Source organism: Nicotiana attenuata, unplaced genomic scaffold (genome assembly GCF_001879085.1).
Source record: "Nicotiana attenuata strain UT unplaced genomic scaffold, NIATTr2, whole genome shotgun sequence".
In the NCBI taxonomy this organism is placed as follows: domain Eukaryota; kingdom Viridiplantae; phylum Streptophyta; class Magnoliopsida; order Solanales; family Solanaceae; genus Nicotiana; species Nicotiana attenuata.
The window spans coordinates 434,144-453,787 of NW_017670436.1; positions in this window are offsets into that span (position 1 = coordinate 434,144).

Here is a 19,644-nt window from a genome sequence, read left to right on the forward strand (position 1 = left end):
TCAGAAGATATTCTCTTTTATTCAAACAAATGAGCCTTAGAGCTCAGTTTCAACATCCGAAATTCTCAGCCAGGCCTGCTTCCAACATATGAACACCGTATCAATCACCACATGATGCACCTACACAAGATTACATACCTTTGCTGAATTCACACTATGCACCACGTTATTCACAGGACCATAATAACGTTCTCTGATCATAATAGTCGACATTCCCCGAATCTGATGCTCACAATGCACCTCATGATACATTTAAGTCTTGTTCCAACTTTTACAATATTGCCACGACGGAAGAGACATGTAGAAATTCATAACCAACTGCCAGGTCAACAAATCATTGAGGCTACACTCCTGAAAAGAACATTACCTCATTCTGAACCTAATAATGATCTTTGCTCTTTAATATACTTCATACAATCCGATTGCACTGATCCTAGATCCAATAATCTTATCTTGCTCAGTACGAACTGCTCAGGCAACAGCCACCCCAGACTTGACCAAAAGTCTCATATGATGCTACAACGTGCCAATAGGCTACCCACTCGAACATGATATATAAGAAAGACGAGTTCTGGAAGGGACTACTCCACTCACGCAGCCAATATGAACTCACCTCCAAAAATTGAAACAAAACACACAGAATAGAATATAAGGGAGTGTAATTATCATCACACCGTTGCGGTGTGCAACCCGATCCGCACGTAAAACTCACATAAAGAGATACACATCGAGCTAAATTGCTCATTACAACAAGATACCGAATATCGGTCACAAGCACGCTAAGTGCATAATACCATCCCTGAGGGGACATATAGCGCCATGAGCTAAAAAACTCAAGCACAACTGAGGTGTGATATATGTTCTGAAACAAAAGAGCCATCCTGCTCACATAACACCATCGCTACGCGGAACCTCAACACATAAGAACATTATCGAGCCGTTCACAACTCACGCGGCACAATATAACATTACATGAAATAGCCGACGGCAAAATAACATCCAACGTCTGAATAATCCTCCATAAGGAGCGCTGTGCTTAAACGAACACATTCGGCCCGATATAGAGCCCATATTCATATTTAAATCCATCCACAAACCTCAAGCTAATTCTGATCGTACCGAACTAGGGCAATAATCTTTCCTGGTCCATAATAACTCCTTTTCCCATAACACACAAGAACGACCATCATAACCGAAGTAATCCCCCACAGTCCACAACCCAATAATCTGAGTGCCCTCCAGGCATAAATTCTCAAATTAACGATATCACCATAATCTTCACGCTCGATTTCATTCCTCAATCAATCAAGTAACTACATGCCACACTTGTACAATCTTCCCGTGGGACACGCTCCTACGATCTTCCGTAACAGATAACAAGTTTGCACATCCATACCACCGGCCGCACTAACGCTGAAAAGCGATCAAGAATCCATAATCAGGATGCAAGGCCTCTTCCACAAAACACCGATCCCAGGTGATGCTGAAGACAATACCAGCTTACTTTAATCATTCAAACCTCTTTCATGCTCATCCGAGCTCATGACACCCTTGTCAACACCAAGCCGCAACCTTGATCCTCACCTTCAAATTTCATACCGCTCACTGCACCTAATATGCCAATATACGATACTGCCAGAGTTTCATCAAAACTCCTGAGTCACTAATAGGGTAAACACTTCATCATATAAACAATTTTTACTTAACTCATTCTGAGAGAACCATGGCAACATACGAGTAATATCTTCATGATTGTAGAATATGCAACCTTCAAGTAGTGGTCTAAGCCACCATAGCCCTTCCGGGATCCGCCTACACATAACAAGCCATAATACTAGAATACTTCCGAATAAAATCAATTATGGCGGTCGACAAGCCTCACACGTACCGTCACAAATCACTTGCATACTTTAATCACACTGAAGGAACTGATCACTGCCACCAATATGCCAATTCAACTATGGCTAACCAATCCAACCTCTTCAAATTTATCCTTAATTGCCTTAAAATAATAATATCTTCCTTCAACACATAACACACTCAACCCGCACTCATCCCGAGTGGCCTTTCAACACGAGACCATGCTGTCTCAAATCCTACAAATCACCTCATACCTTCCTTGTGCGCATATTCACATCTCGACTGGTACATCCATTCTTCTAATTCCCCTACGAATCCGAAGTCCTTTTTCTCCCTTTCCTCCCAATGCTGCACTGTAAGTCAAAACATCATAGAACATTCTACGCCTCTTATCATAAACTGCTTCACAAACTCGATTCTTAAACATACCGCGGGCTTGAATCCTTAGGCACCGCATTTTTAACCTGTGAATTCACTAGTACCGTTGTTGAGAGTAACCCACCTTGACATGGTCCCGAATATAATCAACTGCAAGGCTCCGCTAGCCCATGACCACCCTCTCAAAGAAGCACCCGGCCGAATCACCTTTCTTGCAACTCACTTCTACGCGAAGCATAATTCCTGAGTCTTCCCAAAGCTCAAACATGAATCGATGATGCCAATTATAGAACACATTCTTCAATTCCTTCACTCAAATTACTACTGATGTTCTCTTTCCTTAGCCGAAACAACTTACCAATACGCCGATAACCCAAACCCTCACAAGAAGATAATCATACAACCCAATTATAGGCGGTGGGACTCTCCCACTTAGCTTGAAGCCACCATTACGCAACTCTGGAATCCAACAAGATTCTTTCTTCATTGTTGACATGATCTAGCACAACCAACCCGCCAAGCTCCTCGAAATCTTTTTGTAAACCATTTATGAATACTCTGAATCATTAACCACATTCACATGTCCGGCCTCCTTACCAGATAGCCAGTAGGATTCTTTGCAGAAGCTTCGCCAACCACGCGACAGCTGATCTGCTCACAGGAGATAACCCACATGTGGAGATTACACACCGACATCTTTGAACGCCGCTGCACGAGGCACAATCACTACGTCATTCATAACCCATCAAGAGCCCGTGCTCATTTACCAATTGCACTAGTCCGTTCACTTCTTAGGGACATCAAGTAAATGTGCGACAATATCCTCCAATTTAAAGTTATGTTGTATCCTTCTTCATATCAAGCATCTCCTTTCCGTCATATCAAATCTCCCGCCGTTATGCTAGCCAAGCGACCGGTCGGGTCGTTATATTAATTACTTTAAAGTCCAATTTAAAATATGGGGAGTAGCGTCTTAAACAATTTATTAACAACGAAATGTTAATTTACAAAAGCATCTAAAACGAGTAAATAAGATAGACTACAGGAAAAGATTGGAAAAGGATTTTTTGCATACTTGAGTTGATAGCAACGTCTAAAGATTTCTAAAGTTAAAGTTTGCTTAAAAGAAAAGTAGTTTAATTCGAGGAAAGCATTTTGTGCTAGGTAAATATCTCAAACTGCTTCTAGAGAAATCAGACTTTCCTTTCAAGAAACTATGATAAATTTTCTGTTTTAACCAAAATGTTACCCCAAAGCAACGAGAAAAGTTTCTTATTTTGAACTTCTATCCGGCCAACAAAGATGACTAAGCCTAAAAATCTGTTTAATCCTCTATCATATATATTTTTAAACATACAAACTCAAAAACTAGGATAAAGCTAAGCACACAAGTACACCACCAATAAAAATTAAATGAGATGATAAAAGAAGAAAGACGCTATAGGCGCCCCAAGCGTTTCGCTAGTTTTTCTGCTATCCGATGCACTCTAAGGGTGTGGAAATATGTATTGACTCCATGCTCGGGTATGGGCGTCGGGTCTCATTTTGAGACTCCATTTGCCCCAAAATGTGTATGCAAAGAAAGCGAGAAATAAAGAATTAGAGAAACTATATGATTCTTAACAATATAAGATATCTACAACATTATATAAATCTTCAATTCACAGAAAAAGAAAAGAGCACCCAAGATGTAAGATGCTCGTATTGCAAATACACATCCTTAACTAACTCACTTCTCACAATCTAAACAAACATAATAACCATATATGATGAAAGAAACTTGAGGCAGTGAATTAAATTCTCATACCAGTAAATACTTTGCAATAAACTTTAATTAAAATTTGAATGGTAATCTAGCTATGACCAATAACGCTTATGACATTAAGTAAGATAATGGGGGCAATTATATCCTAAAAGACATGATTTCTGTACATGGAAGGTTCTCAACTCAGACTATACATATGAATGGTATGCTTTTCAGGGTGACCCTAAAATAAGAAGTGAACTTATATCAGCATCTCACTACTACCATATGACAGAGAAGTACCGGCACGTGACAGAGAAGACAAGGAAAAATGAAAATGACATTTTAATCCTAAAGCCTAAGCAACAAACTCACGAGAATGGCTTAGAAAGTCCAACACGTTTGGGTCAGATGTCATTCCTTTATCAAAGCATAAGATATACTTTTCAGAGGACATGGTATGCAAGAATATCAGGAGTATTCGTAAGCCCAGAATCTTAACTCTTGGTTTGTATTATTTTTTTTTAAAGAAATAAACTATAGATTACATATAACATAATGTACATGTAACTTCATGGAGATTCACTTCTTATTCCGAGACTTCTAGTTTATAAAGAAAAATTTTAATTATACACAAAACCTGCAAAGCTATTCAGTTCCAAGAAATAAACATTAAACCTTTGAGCATGGTATATAAACTCTCAAATAAAATCCTAAAAATAGGGTTTCTAATTTTGGCTATTATCCTCTACAATATGAACAGAAAAAGAAACTGTAACTAAGCTACTGTACTTTTCAAGAAATGTATAGGGCCATATTTAGACATCAACTTAGCTTTGTAATGACATCATTAGACATCAAATTGATATTTGAACTAATTAACCCAAACGTCCATTCTTAATCCTAGTTGCAAGTATGTAAAAATTATGACTTAAAGTTCAAGCTAACTAACAGTTGTTATAGCTTTATCATATCAAACTGCTTGCCAAGAAACACCATTATGATAATATTCCTTATGTTTAACTAGATATAATAAGTCAAATTCATTAATCAAATACACACAAGTTAAGGACTAAATATGCTAGCGCTTTGTTAAAACTATTCAACCAAAGTTGTGAGATAAGTCACCCATAAGCACAATCTCTACTTGTATACAAAATTTAACTAGCAAACGTTTATGATTTTTTTAGATACAGAAAAAATCTGTTTAAAGCTAGTCCTTTAACATATCTACTAAATAAGGATATCATTCAACTAGACATGGAGGTAATTAATAACATCATTCTTCTAATGATATTTAAACTAGAGAAACAGTAAACTTAAAACACCGTCTAGAACACATAAAAAAGGTACCTAAGCCATAATTTGACTTACGGAATAGAGACAAAATTTAATTTTATACATGCTAGAAAAGAAACAAATACTCTAACTCATCAATTGAAACACAAAAAGCACATATAATAGTGTTTTAAGCAAGAGCCTTAAAATTAACAATTATTGTATTAACCATTATAAATTTATTCCTCTAGGTACTTAGTTGTATTCCTATTTAATTAAGTCAGAATATACACAATCGCTACACATGATTTCTATGCACACACAGATTTCAAATCACACTTTCTTCATGGAAAAGAAACTATCACACACGTTTTTAAAAACAAACATGAGACATTTACTTCAAGTCTAGTAAAAGAAAACAAGGAGAGAAATTTTAAAGCCACTCACCTTTTTGTGGCAGTGAACCAAGACGGGGTATTTGATCCTCTATCAAACTCCGACCCCAAATTTGCTAACTCGGATGATTGTTAAACGATGAAATAATCGACAAAAATGCAGCACCTCTGTTGTGTTTAAAACAAACAGATTGAGAGACAAAAGAAAAGAGAAGATTTTTGGCAAGGCAAAACTATAAGAACAAAGGAGGGCAGTAGATTTTATGGGGGCATTGAGCGGCGGCTCACTCTTGGTTTCGAAGGGTGAAGGCAGCGGCTGAATCATAGATCGGAATGGGAATAGAGGTGGTGGCTCCCCGGTTTGATTTCGAAAGGTGAAGGCAGCAGCTGAACCTTGTGTTGAGAAGGCCGCTAACAACCATCAATTTTGGGGTAAAAGGGGCGGCAGAAAATCTCTCCTTTTCCAAGCTAACCAAAATACGATATATATATATATATAGGCGAAACCTTGGGTTTCTTTGGGAGGGATTGGGAGGTAAAATGGTTGAAATAGCCGTTTGAAATTGTAATCAAATCTTCAATATGTACTGAAAATCAGATATTCTAAAGAGGGGATTGGCTCTTTTGTCACGGGTTTCGTTTGACCAATCTTGGCGTTTGAAATGGTGAAAGAGATAGCAACAACAGTTTCACAAAAATGGTGCAACAAGCTCTGCCTTAGAGACGAAAGAAGGCTGGATTTTAGTCCAAAGGGGAAAGGGAGTGGGCGTCGCTTCCACTAAAGAAATGAGGATGGGAATGGCCTTCTAGGTTTGATTGTGTAAGAATAACTTAAGGCCGTTGGATAAATAGAAGGGCTAAGATTATAGATCTAGAGGGTTCTATGATTAGGCTTTCTGAGTTGAGCTTAGGATATTGATTTGGGTTTAAACCATTTAGATGGTCATTTTCATTTTGAACAAATGGGCTAGCCGAAAACAGTGAGACTTTGGGCTTACCTTTGGATTTTTAATCCTTTCTTCTTACTACTTTTATTTTTGAGCTTCTAACTATACTTAACTTATTCTTTTTTTGCCACATTATATGATGCTATGTAATATTAGCATATTAATATTAAATAAATTATTTAAATCAATTAAAATGACTTAACAAGATTATTGTTGCTAGTATTTAAAATTTATAAAATAAATATCTATAAAGTGTAGGATTACAAAAATGTTACTATTTGATTAACTAAAGAGAAGCAATGTGCTTTAATAAAGACAATAAGGATAATAATAACAATAATAATAAATAATTGCTCAAATAATAATAATTATAACATTATTAAAATAGTAACGATAATAATGATATTAAAGTAATAGTTTAAATAAATAGGATATTAGCTTTCAATCGTAATAAAATAAACGAACACCTATTTAAGGAATTATGGTATTAGAATCTCAAAGAAATATTTTGGAAGAAAGGAGGGACAAAATTGGATGTCAAAACTTGAATTTTCATATGTTTTATTATTCTATCGTCTATTCATGGGTCTCAGAAAATACGTAAGTTGATAAAGTTTGCTTCTTGACATTAATCAGAGTTATAATGGCCTTATAACGTTCCGAGAGATTTTATTGACGTACTTCTCATGCATTGCATTCATTTATACATGTACATTGACCCATGACCAGACGGCGTTATATACGCGCATATATATATATATATGGGAGAAGGTTACGGCGTTATATACGCACCACCACCTGATCAGCTGGTATACGTTGATGATTTTGCCCATAGTGGCTGAGATGATATGATGGGATGCCCTCAGAGGCTTGATGGTGTTATGAGCACATGTGCCTATGCACGACATGACATTCATACGCATATGCATGACACTATAAGTATTTCATGATTTGCAGAGTTATCCAGACTTACATGTCGAGTCTTTTACTCCATGTTTCTCTCATGTCTATTATTTACTGATTTTCATTCCTTACATACTCGGTACATAATTTGTACTGACGTCCCTTTTGCTCGGGGACACTGCGTTTCATGCCCGCAGGTCCTGATAGACAGGTCGAGAGTCCTCCAAGTAGGCTATCAGCTCAGCGGAAGATGTTGGTGTGCTCCATTTGCTCCGGAGTTGCTTATCTGGTCAGTATGATTTGGACATGTATTGTTTAGTATGTCGGGGCCCTGTCCCGACCTTTATGGTATTTATCTACTCTTAGGGGCTTGTAGACATATGTCATTTACGTAAAAGATTGTATGGCCTTTTCGGCCTATGTTCAGTGTACGAGTGGTCATTTTGGTCTTATAGGCCTGTATGTCTTATGTATAACTTGGTATTACATGTTTTATTCTAGTTATCCTACGGCAGGCCTTCCATCTCATTTACCTATGATAGCATGCTACGAAAAGATACGTTATGTTGGTACTCAGTTGAGTAAGGTACCGGGTGCCTGTCGCGGCCCATCGGTTTGGGTCGTTACAAAAGTGGTATCAGAGCAGTTCTGTCCTAGGGAATCTACAAGCCGTGTCTAATAGAGTCTTGTTTATGGGTGTATTGTGCACCACACTTATAAACAGGAGGCTACAGTGCATTTAGGACTGTAACTCTTTCTTCTTACTCTAGATCGTGTGGTAGAGCTCACTTGTAAGAATTCAAACTCCTAAATTCTATTAGTAATAAGACAATACCTACATCCGGAAAGACGGTTAGTGAGAGATATAGCTATGGAAGAGTTGAGTCAGAGGAACTCAATATTTGAATAATGCTTATGATGGATAAATATAAGGTATTCAGCAGATCATGTGTATACTAAGATGTGTAAGCCTTTTGATAAGGAGCCTTAAGGCAAAGAAATCTATCCATCCCTATGGTAAAAAGCAATGAAGGAATCAGAAGGTACAAATTTCAACAAGTAAAAGAAGCAAGGTGAAGAAGGGTACGAGGTACCTAGTTAGTAGAGATAAACATTATCTACAATTCAAGCAGAAAAATATAAGCATTTTGAGTTACCTTCAATTGTAATAGAGGTATGTACAATTGGCCACACCCATCTCACTTATGCCCAACGGGAGCTAACAAAAGTAGTATAAGAGAAGGACGGACATCAGGATCCGGCTGGGGTGTGATGACCCTTGATTTACGAGTCAATTCTGTGTTCCGAGGCCTTAAAAACCTCCTTTTATCTCGCCTCAATTTGCGTGCACAGACCGAGCGCGTTTCCAGAAAGCTTTTCTGTGAAATTTTAGAAAAAAATGAAATTGGCCTTTAAAATTGATTAAAGTTGACTTTGGGCAATATTTTTAGTAAACGGGCCTGGACCTGTGATCCAACGGTCTCGTAGGGTCCGTAGTAAAATATGGGACTTGGGCGTATGCCCGTAATCGAATTCCAAGGTCCCAAGCCCAAGAAAAGAATTTTTAAAGAAAACTATTTGCTGGAAAATAGAAAGGCTTTTTAGAAGTGAATTGATGAAATTCTTGATGGTATCGGGCCCGTATCTTGATTCCGGAGCCCAGTACAAGTTTAAAATAATAATTAAGTTAAATCTATGAAATTTGGTAAAGATCGGAATTGATTTGGTATAAATCGGACGTACAGTTGAGAAAATAGAAATTTTGATGTTCTTGAGTAATTTTATGAATTTAAGGTTTAATTCATAGTTGTTGATGTTATTTTGATGATTTGATCGCACGAGCAAGTCCGTATGATGTTTTTGGAGTTACGTGCATGATTGGTTTGGAGCCCCGAGGGCTCGGATGAGTTTTGGATAGGCCACAGAGTGAAATTAGACTTAGAAAATAACTGTTGTTGGTTCAGAGAAGTTGCAGGTTTCTGAAATGAGCTTTGCGGTCCGCGATGAATCTTTGCAACCGCGGTGGGGTCTTCGTAACCGCGGTGGGGTTTTCGCGGTGAGCGGTCGCGCTCGATATTTCGCGGTCTGCAGTGGAGCTCTACGGCCGCGGTCCTTTTTCTGCGGTCAGCGGTGAGGATCTGAGAGGGGTATATATAAACGAGACTTTTCAGCCATTTTTCATTTTTCAAAAACCCTAAAACATAAGAGGCGATTTTTCAAACACGCCTTCTTTTCCAAAACACAAGTAAGTGATTTTAAACTCATTTCTTTCACTCCTTAACTTCTTTTTACAAGATTTCATCCTAGAATCTAGGATTTTCATGGTGGAAATTGGGTATTTTGGGTAGAACTTAAGAATATCGAAATTTGGGGATTTAGACCTCAAATTGAGGTCCGATTCCAAAACCAATTATATATCCGGGCTCGGGGGTGAATGGGTACTCAGGTGTTGGTCCGAATTTCGGGTTGGACCAAGCGGGCCTGGGGTCGATTTTTGACTTTTTGGGGAAAACAAGGGAAAATCTATTTTCATGCATTGGAGTTGGTTTATTTAGCAATTATTAATGCGATTAAGTAAATTGTGGCTAGATACAAGCGGGTTAGTGGTGGAATAAAGAGGTAAAGCGGTAGTTGAGGCTCGATTGTGTTCGTGGCATTGAGGTAAGTGTTTGGTCTAACCTTAGCTTGAGGGAATAGGAGTCGTTGTCTTATTTGCTATGTGTTAAATTTTGAGTACGACGTATAGGTGTGGTGACGAGTATCTATACGTTGGTGTCAAGCATGCCTGTGAGTCTTACACTATGATTGAGTCTTATACCATGATTATTATGACTTCGTTATGTGTTGTCCATGCTTAATATAATGATTTGCAATGTGGAACAAGGCTTATGGAAGTATTGTTGGTAATTGAACACGATAGAGCGTTGGCTCAAGTTGAGATTTATGTTGTGAAGTGATTGTGGAAATGAGGAGAGGTTTAAGATATTGTTTCCCTTGTCGGGATGTTATTTTTTATGATATCATTTCCCTTGCGTGGAAGTTATTGCTTAAGATAATGTTTCCCTTGCAGGGATATTGTTGTTATACTATTGTTTCCCTTGCCGGGATATTGTCGTTATACTATTGTTCCCTTGCCGGGATGATTTGTATATTGGGATCGGATTGCTCATCGCAACAATATTATATATGGATCGGGTTGCATGCCGCAAAAATATTTATATGGATCGGGTTGCACGCCGCAATAATATTATATATGGATCGGGTTGCACGCCGCAACAATATTATATGGGATCGGGTTACACGCTGCCACAATATTATATGATTGGGATCGGGTTGCACGCCGCAACAAGAAAGAATGAAAGTGAATATTGATTCTTATGGTGAGAACGAGAGTAAAAGCACGAAGGATGATGTCGTGCACTAGTTACTGTTTTCCTTATTCTTGCTGATATGAAATTATGGTGTTCTTTATGCTTCTCTACTGAAATTGTGTTAGTACTTGATATCCCCCGCAGCATGTTCCCCCTTTCCATCTTTAACTGCTAGTTTCTGTTGTTATTACTTGTCGTATATGATTTAACTGCATAGTTTTCTTGGTAGTCTTGTCCTGGCCTCGTCACTACTTCGTCGAGGTTAGGCTCGACACTTACCAGCACATGGGGTCGGTTGTGCTGATACTACACTCTGCACTGTGTGCAGATCCCGGTGCTGGAGCATTTGGACCATAGAGAGGTTGCTGCCTTCAGTCCAGCGAAGACCCGTGGTAGTCCTGCAGACATTCGCAGGCCTTAGCGTCCCCTTCTATCTTTTCCATTCTGTTTTTACTTATTTCAGAGACAGACTTGTATTGTTCTATTCAAACCACTGTTTGTAGTATTCGTAGATGGTCCGTGACGTTGTGACACCAAATTTTGGGTAGAGTTGTACTTTGGATTTGTACTTGTATTTAGTTATATTAACAGAATTCCGTCTTCCGCATTTCTTTTATTATTATTGTTATTCCGTTGTTGATCGCCTGTTAATTGAAATTGTTAAAAGGTTAGGAAAAAAGGGTAATAAAATCTGTAACATTCGGCTTGCCTAGCTTTCACGAGTAGGCGCCATCACGACTCCCGAGGGTGGGAAATCCGGGTCGTGACAAGTTGGCATCAGAGCTCTAGGTTGCTTAGGTCTCACAATTCACGGACAAGCTTAGTAGAGTCTGAGGGATCAGTACAGAGACGTCTGTATTTATCCCAGAGGCTACAGAGTTAGGAAAAGCTTCACATCTATTCCTTCCTATCGTGAAACTTGATTTCTCAATACTAATTGAACTTCCACTCTGTTCTTTCGCAGATGGTGAGAACACGTACCGCTTCATCAACTGACCAGCAGCCCGAGCCCCCAGTAGCAGCTCCTGCGAGGGGCAGAGGTCGAGGCTGTGCTAGGGCCCGAGGTAGAGGCAGAGCTCAGCCTAGAGCTCGAGCAGCAGCACCAGCGGCGGAGCCTCAGGTTGAGTTTGATGATGAGGTTCCAGCCCAGACAGTTCCAGCAGGACCAGCTCAGGTCCCAGAGGGGTTCATTGCTACCCCAGTACTCCAGGATGCTCTGGTCCGTCTAGTGGGCCTTATGGAGAGTGTCATCCAGGCAGGCTTACTTCATGTAGCACCAGCCGTCTCTCAGGCGGGGGGAGGAGCACAGACTCCCTCTACCTACACTCCGGAGCAGATGGCTCCCCAGGTTCAGACTCCAGCAGCTCAGCCAGTTGGAGCAATTCAGTCGGGTGTAGTAGCTCAGACCGGTGATGGAGAAGCTATGTCTTCCGATGCTTTATGGAGATTGGACAGGTTCACCAAGCTGTTCACTACTACTTATGGTGGTACATCTTCAGAGGATCCCCAGGATTACTTAGACAGCTATCATGAGGTTCTTCGGAACATGGGGATAGTGGAGACCAATGGGGTCGACTTTGCTGCCTTCCATCTGTCAGGTTCCGCCAAGAAATGGTGGAGAGATTTTTGTTTGGCCAAACCAGTTGGATCACCAGCTCTCACTTGGGACCAGTTATTGCAGCTATTTCTCGAGAAGTTTCTTCCTGTCACTCAGAGAGAGGAGTACCGCAGGCGGTTTGAGCGTCTCCAGCAGGGTTCTATGACTGTCACCCACTATGAGACGAGGTTTATTGATTTGGCTTGTCATGCTCTTCTGATACTCCCCACCGATAGAGAGAGGGTGAGGAGGTTTATTGAGGGACTCGCTCAGCCTATTAGACTGCAGATGGCTAGGGAGACAGGTAGCGAGATTTCTTTCTAGGATGCGGCAAATATGGCCAGGTGGGTTGAGATGGTTCTAACACAGGGGAGTGGTCAGGGGTCTGACAAGAGGCCTCGTCATTCGGGTAGGTTCAGTGGTGCCTCGTCTGGAGGCAGGGATTCTTTTGGTAGAGGCCATCCTTGCAGGCCGTTTCATTCAGCACTACAAGCTTCCTACGGTGCTCCAGGTGGGCGTGATTCCTATGTGTCTCCTTCAGGACAGCCAGCTCCTATCAGAGAACCCCCTCTTCATAGCTATCATCATGGTCAGCCGGCCCGCCAGGGTCAGTCTCAGTTTCCTCAGCCGCAGCACTCAGGTGGATGCTTTGAGTGCGGTTAGTATGGTCATATCCGGAGGGCTTGTCCGAGATTAGTGGGTGTTCAGTCGCAGCATTAGGGTTCCCGTGCCATGGTTCAGGCACCGGGTGTTCCACCGCCGCTCAACCAGCTAGAGGTGGAGGTAGAGGTGCTAGAGGTGGAGGTAGAGGTATTAGAGGTGGAGGTCAGGCCGATAGAGGTGGAGGCCTGCCAGCAGGAGGTCGTCCCAGAGATGTAGTTCAGAGTGGTGGGGCCCAGCCCGATGTTATGCTCTTCCAGCCAGGCCCGAGGCTGAGGCCGTGGATGCAGTTATCACAGGTACTATTCTGGTTTGTAGTAGAGATGCTTCAGTTCTGTTTGATCCAGGATCTACATACTCCTATGTGTCATCTTATTTTGCACTGTATTTTGTCATGCCTAGTAATTCCTTGAGTGCTCTTGTATATGTGTCTACACCGGTGGGTTATTCCATTATAGTAGATCGTGTCCATCGTTCATGTATAGTTGTGATTGGGGGTATTGAGACCCGAGTAGATCTGTTACTTTTAGATATGGTTGATTTTGATGTCATATTGGCGATGGACTGGTTATCACCTCACCATGCTATCTTGGACTGTCATGCCAAGACTGTGACCCTAGCCTTGCCGGGTTTACCTCGTTTAGAGTGGAGAGGGACTCCTGGTCATTCCACCCGTAGGGTTATCTCATGTATGAAGGCTCGGCGTATGGTTGATAAGGGATGTTTGGCTTATTTGGCGTATGTTCGTGATTCTAGTGCCGAGGTTCCTTCTATGTATTCTATGCCTGTTGTTTGTGAGTTTCCTGAGGTATTTCCTTCAGACCTGCCGGGGATGCCACCCGACAGGGATATTGACTTCTGCATTGACTTGGCTCCGGGCACTCAGCCCATTTCTATTCCGCCATATCGTATGGCCCCGCCTGAATTGAAAGAATTGAAGGAGTAGTTGCAAGACTTGCTTGATAAGGGCTTTATTAGACCTAGTGTCTCGCATTGGGGTGCGCCGGTGTTGTTTGTTAAGAAAAAGGACGGATCGATGAAGATGTGTATAGATTATCGGCAGTTGAACAAGGTCACAATCAAGAATAAGTACCTATTGACGAGGATTGATGATTTGTTTGATCAGCTTCAGGGTGCCAAAGCATTTTCGAAGATTGACTTGAGATCTGGCTACCATCAGTTGAGGATTAGGGCATCCGATGTCCCTAAGATAGCATTTCGCACTCGGTACGCGCATTACGAGTTCGTGGTGATGTCATTCGGTTTGACAAATACCCCAGCAGCTTTCATGGATTTGATGAACCGAGTGTTGACGCCTTACTTGGATTCCTTCGTGATAGTCTTCATTGATGATATTTTGATCAATTCCCGCAGCCGGGAGGAGCATGAGCAGCATCTGAGAATTGTTCTTCAGACGTTGAGAGACAGTTAGTTGTATGCCAAGTTTTCTAAGTGCAAGTTTTGGTTGAGTTCAGTTGCATTCTTGGGCCACGTTGTATAAGCAGAGGGTATTCAGGTGGATCCGAAGAAGATAGAGGCAGTTAAGAACTGGCCTCGACCCACATCAGCTACTGAGATCCGGAGTTTCTTGGGTTTGGCGGGTTATTACCATCAGTTTGTGGAGGGGTTTTCATCTATTGCAGCCCCGATGACCAGGTTGACCCAGAAGGGTGCCCGGTTCAGGTGGTCGGACAAGTGTGAGATGAGCTTTCAGAAGCTCAAGACAGCTTTGACTACGGCACTAGTGTTGGTTTTGCCCACAGATTCAGGGCCATATACGGTATATTGTGACGCATATCGTATTGGACTTGGTGCGGTGTTGATGCAGAATGGCAAGGTTATAGCATATGCTTCGCGGCACTTGAAGATTCACGAGAAGAATTATCCAGTTCATGATTTAGAGCTAGCAGCCATTGTCCACGCGCTGAAGATTTGGAGGCATTACTTATATGGCATATCGTGTGAGGTGTTCACGGATCATAAAAGTTTGCAGTATTTGTTCAAGCAGAAGGAGCTCAATTTGTGGCAGAGGAGGTGGTTGGAGCTTTTGAAAGACTATGATATCACCATCTTGTATCATCCGGGGAAGGCGAATGTAGTGGCCGATGCTTTGAGTAGGAAGTCAGCCAGTATGGGCAGTCTTGCATATATTCCGGTCGGTGAGAGATCGCTTGCTTTGGATGTTCAGGCTTTAGCCAATCAGTTTGTGAGGTTGGATGTTTCTGAGCCCAGCCGTGTGCTAGCTTGAACAGTCGCTCGTTCATCATTATTTGAGCGTATCCGTGATCGGTAGTATGATGATCCTCATTTGCTTGTCTTTAGAGACACAGTGCGGAACGGAGGTGCCAAGCAGGTTACAGTTGGAGATGATGGAGTCTTAAGGATGCAGGATCGTATTTGTGTGCCTAATATGGATGGACTTCATGAGATGATTCTAGAGGAGTCCCATAGTTCCCGGTATTCTATTCATCCGGGCGCCGCTAAGATGTATCAGGACTTGCGGCAGCACTATTGGTGGAGGAGAATGAAGAAAGACATTGTTGCCTATGTAGCTCGGTGTTTGAATTATCAGCAGGTGAAGTACGAGCATCAGAGACCTGGTGGTTTGTTCCAGAAGATTGAGATTCCTGAGTGAAAGTGGGAGCGTATCACTATGGACTTCGTTGTTGGACTCCCGCGGACTCAGAGGAAGTTCGATGCAGTATGGGTTATTGTTGATAGGCTGACCAAGTCAGCGCATTTCATTACTGTGGTAGTCTCCTATTCTTCAGAGAGGTTAGAAGAGATCTATATCCGGGATATTGTTCGTCTTCATGGCATGCCCGTGTCTATCATTTCTGACCGAGGTACGCAGTTTACCTCGCATTTCTGGAGGGCAGTACAACGTGATTTGGGTACACGGGTCGAGTTGAGCACAGTATTTCATCCCCAGACGGACGGACTGTCCGAGCATACCATTCAGATTTTGGAGGATATGCTCCGAGCATGTGTTATTGATTTTGGAGGTTCTTGGGATCAGTTCTTGCCATTAGCAGAGTTTTCCTACAACAACAGCTACTAGTCGAGCATTCAGATGGCCCCCTATGAGGCATTATATGGTAGGCGGTGTCGGTCGCCGGTTGGGTGGTTTGAGCTGGGAGAGGCTCGTTTGTTTGGTACAGATTTAGTTCAGGATGCCTTAGATAAGGTAAAGATCATCAGGATAGGCTTCGTACAGCTCAGTCCAGGCAGAAGAGTTATGCCGACCGCAAGGTTCGTGATGTGGCATTCATGGTCGGAGAGCGAGTGTTGCTCCGGATGTCTCCCATGAAGGGCGTGATGAGATTTGGGAAGAAGGGCAAGCTAAGCCCTAGGTTCATTGGTCCTTTTGAGATTCTTGATCGAGTGGGAGAGGTGGCTTACAGACTTGTGTTGCCGCCGAGTTTATCAGTTGTGCATCCAGTGTTCCATTTGTCCATGCTTCGGAAGTATCACGGCGATCCATCCCACGTGTTAGACTTCAACACTGTCCAGTTGGACAAGGACTTGACCTATGAGGAGGAGCCGGTAGCTATTCTAGACCGGCAGGTTCGTCAGTTGAGATCGAAAAAGTTCCCTTCAGTTCGTGTTCAGTGGAGAGGTCAGCCTGCCGAGGCACCTACCTGGGAGTCCTAGTCCGATATGCGGAGCCGATATCCCCATCTTTTCCCCGACTCAGGTACTTCTTTTCTCTGTTCGTTCGAGGACGAACGGTTGTTTTAGAGGTGGAGGATGTGATGACTCAAAAGGTCATCACTTGATTTACGAGTCAATTCTGTGTTCCGAGGCCTTAAAACCCTCCTTTTATCTCGCCTCGATTTGCTTGCGCAGTCCGGGCGCGTTTCCGGAAAGCTTTTTTGTGAAATTTTAGAAAAATAATGAAATTGGCCTATAAAATTGATTAAAGTTGACTTTGGGCAATATTTTTGGTAAACGGACCCGGACCCGTGATCTGACGGTCCCATAGGGTCCGTAGTACAATATGGGACTTGGGCGTATGCCCGGAATCGAATTCCTAGGTCCCAAGCCCGAGAAAAGAATTTTTAAAGAAAATTGTTTGCTAGAAAATATAAAGGCTTTTTAGAAGTGAATTGATGAAATTCTTGATGGTATCGGGCCCGTATCTTGGTTCTGGAGCCCGGTACAAGTTTAAAATAATAATTAAGTTGAATCTGTAAAATTTGGTAAAGATCGGAATTGATTTGGTATAAATCGGACGTATAGTTGAGAAAATAGAAATTTTGATGTTCTTGAGTAATTTTATGAATTTGAGGTTTAATTCATAGTTGTTGATGTTATTTTGATGATTTGATCGCACGAGCAAGTCAGTATGATATTTTTGGACTTGCGTGCATGATTGGTTTGGAGCCCCGAGGGCTCGGGTGAGTTTTGGATAGGCCACGGAGTGAATTTAGACTTAGAAAATAACTGTTGCAGGTTTAGAGAAGTTGCAGGTCTCTGTAATGAGCTTCGCGGTCCGCGATGAATCTTCGCGATCGCGGTGGGGCCTTCGCGACCGCGGTGGGGTTTTCGCGGTCAGCGGTGAGCAAGGCTATATCTTAGAGGCCGCGCTCGATATTTCGCGGTCCGCGGTGGAGCTCCGCAGCCGCGGTTCTTTTTCTGCGGTCAGCGGTGAGGATCTGAGAGGGGTATATATAAACGAGACTTTTCAGCCATTTTTATTTTTCAAAAACCCTAAAACATAAGATGCGACTTTTCAAACACTCCTTCTCCAAAACACAAGTAAGTGATTTTAAACTCATTTCTTTCACTCCTTAACTTCTTTTTACAAGATTTCATCCTAGAATCTAGTGTTTTCATGGTGGAAGTTGGGTATTTTGGGTAGAACTTAAGAATATTGAAATTTGGGGATTTAGACCTCAAATTGAGGTAGGATTCAAAAACCAATTGTATATCCGGGCTCGGGAGTGAATGGGAACTCGGGTGTTGCTCCGAATTTCGGGTTGGACCAAGCGGGCCCGAGGTCGATTTTTGACTTTTTGGGGAAAACAAGGGAAAATCTATTTTCATGCATTGGAATTGGTTTATTTAGCAATTATTAACATTATTAAGTAAATTGTGGCTAGATACAAGCGGGTTGGTGGTGGAATCAAGAGGTAAAGCGGTAGTTGAGGCTCGATTGTGTTCGTGGCATTGAGGTAAGTGTTTGTTCTAACCTTAGCTTGAGGGAATTGGAGTCGTGGTCTTATTTGCTATGTGTTAATTGTTGAGTACGACGCATAGGTGTGGTGACGAGTATCTATACGTTGGTGTCAAGCATGCTCGTGAGTCTTACACTATGATTATTGTGACTCCGTTATGTGTTGTCCATGCTTAATATAATGATTTGCAATGTGGAACAAGGCTTATGGAAGTATTCTTGGTAATTGAACATGATAGAGCGTTGGCTCAAGTTGAGATTTATGTTGTGAAGTGATTGTGGAAATGAGGAGACGTTTATGATATTGTTTCCCTTGTCGGGATATTATTGTTTATGATATCATTTCCCTTGCCGGGATGTTATTGCTTAAGATAGTGTTTCCCTTGCCGGGATATTGTTGTTATACTATTGTTTCCCTTGCCGGGATATTGTCGTTATACTATTGTTCCCTTGTCGGGATTCTTTTGCGATTGGTGTATATTTGTATATTGGGACCAGGTTGCACGCCGCAACAATATTATATATGGATCGGGTTGCACGCCGTAACAATATTATATATGGATCGGGTTGCACGGCACAACAATATTACATGGGATCTGGTTGCATGCTGCAACAGTATTATATGATTGGGATCGGGTTGCACGCTACAACAAGAAAGAATGAAAGTGAATATTGATTCTTATGGTGAGAACGAGAGTAAAAGCACGAAGGGTGATGCCGTGCACTAGTTACTGTTTTCCTTATTCTTGCTGATATGAAATTATGGTGTTCTTTATGCTTTTCTACTGAAATTGTGTTAGTACTTGATATCCCCCCCCAGCATGTTCCCCCTTCCCATCTTTAACTGCTAGTTTCTGTTGCTATTACTTGCCGTATATGATTTAACTGCACAGGTTTACTTGGTAGTCTTGTCCTAGCCTTGTCACTACTTCGCTGAGATTAGGCTCGACACTTACCAGCACATGGGGTCGGTTGTGCTGATACTACACTCTGCACTGTGTGCAGATCTCGGTGCTGGACCATTTGGACCATAGAGAGGTTGCTGCCTTCAGTCCAGCGGAGACTCGAGGTAGTCCTGCAGACGTTCGCAGGCCTTGGCGTCCCCTTCTATCTTTTCCATTCTGTTTTTACTTATTTCAGAGACAGACTTGTATTTTTTTTATTCAGACCACTGTTTGTAGTATTCATAGATGCTCCGTTACGTTGTGACACCAAATTCTGGGTAGAGTTGTACTTTGGATTTATACTAGTATTTAGTTATATTAACAGAATTCCGTCTTCAGCATTTCTTTTATTATTATTGTTATTCCGCTGTTGATCGCCTGTTAATTG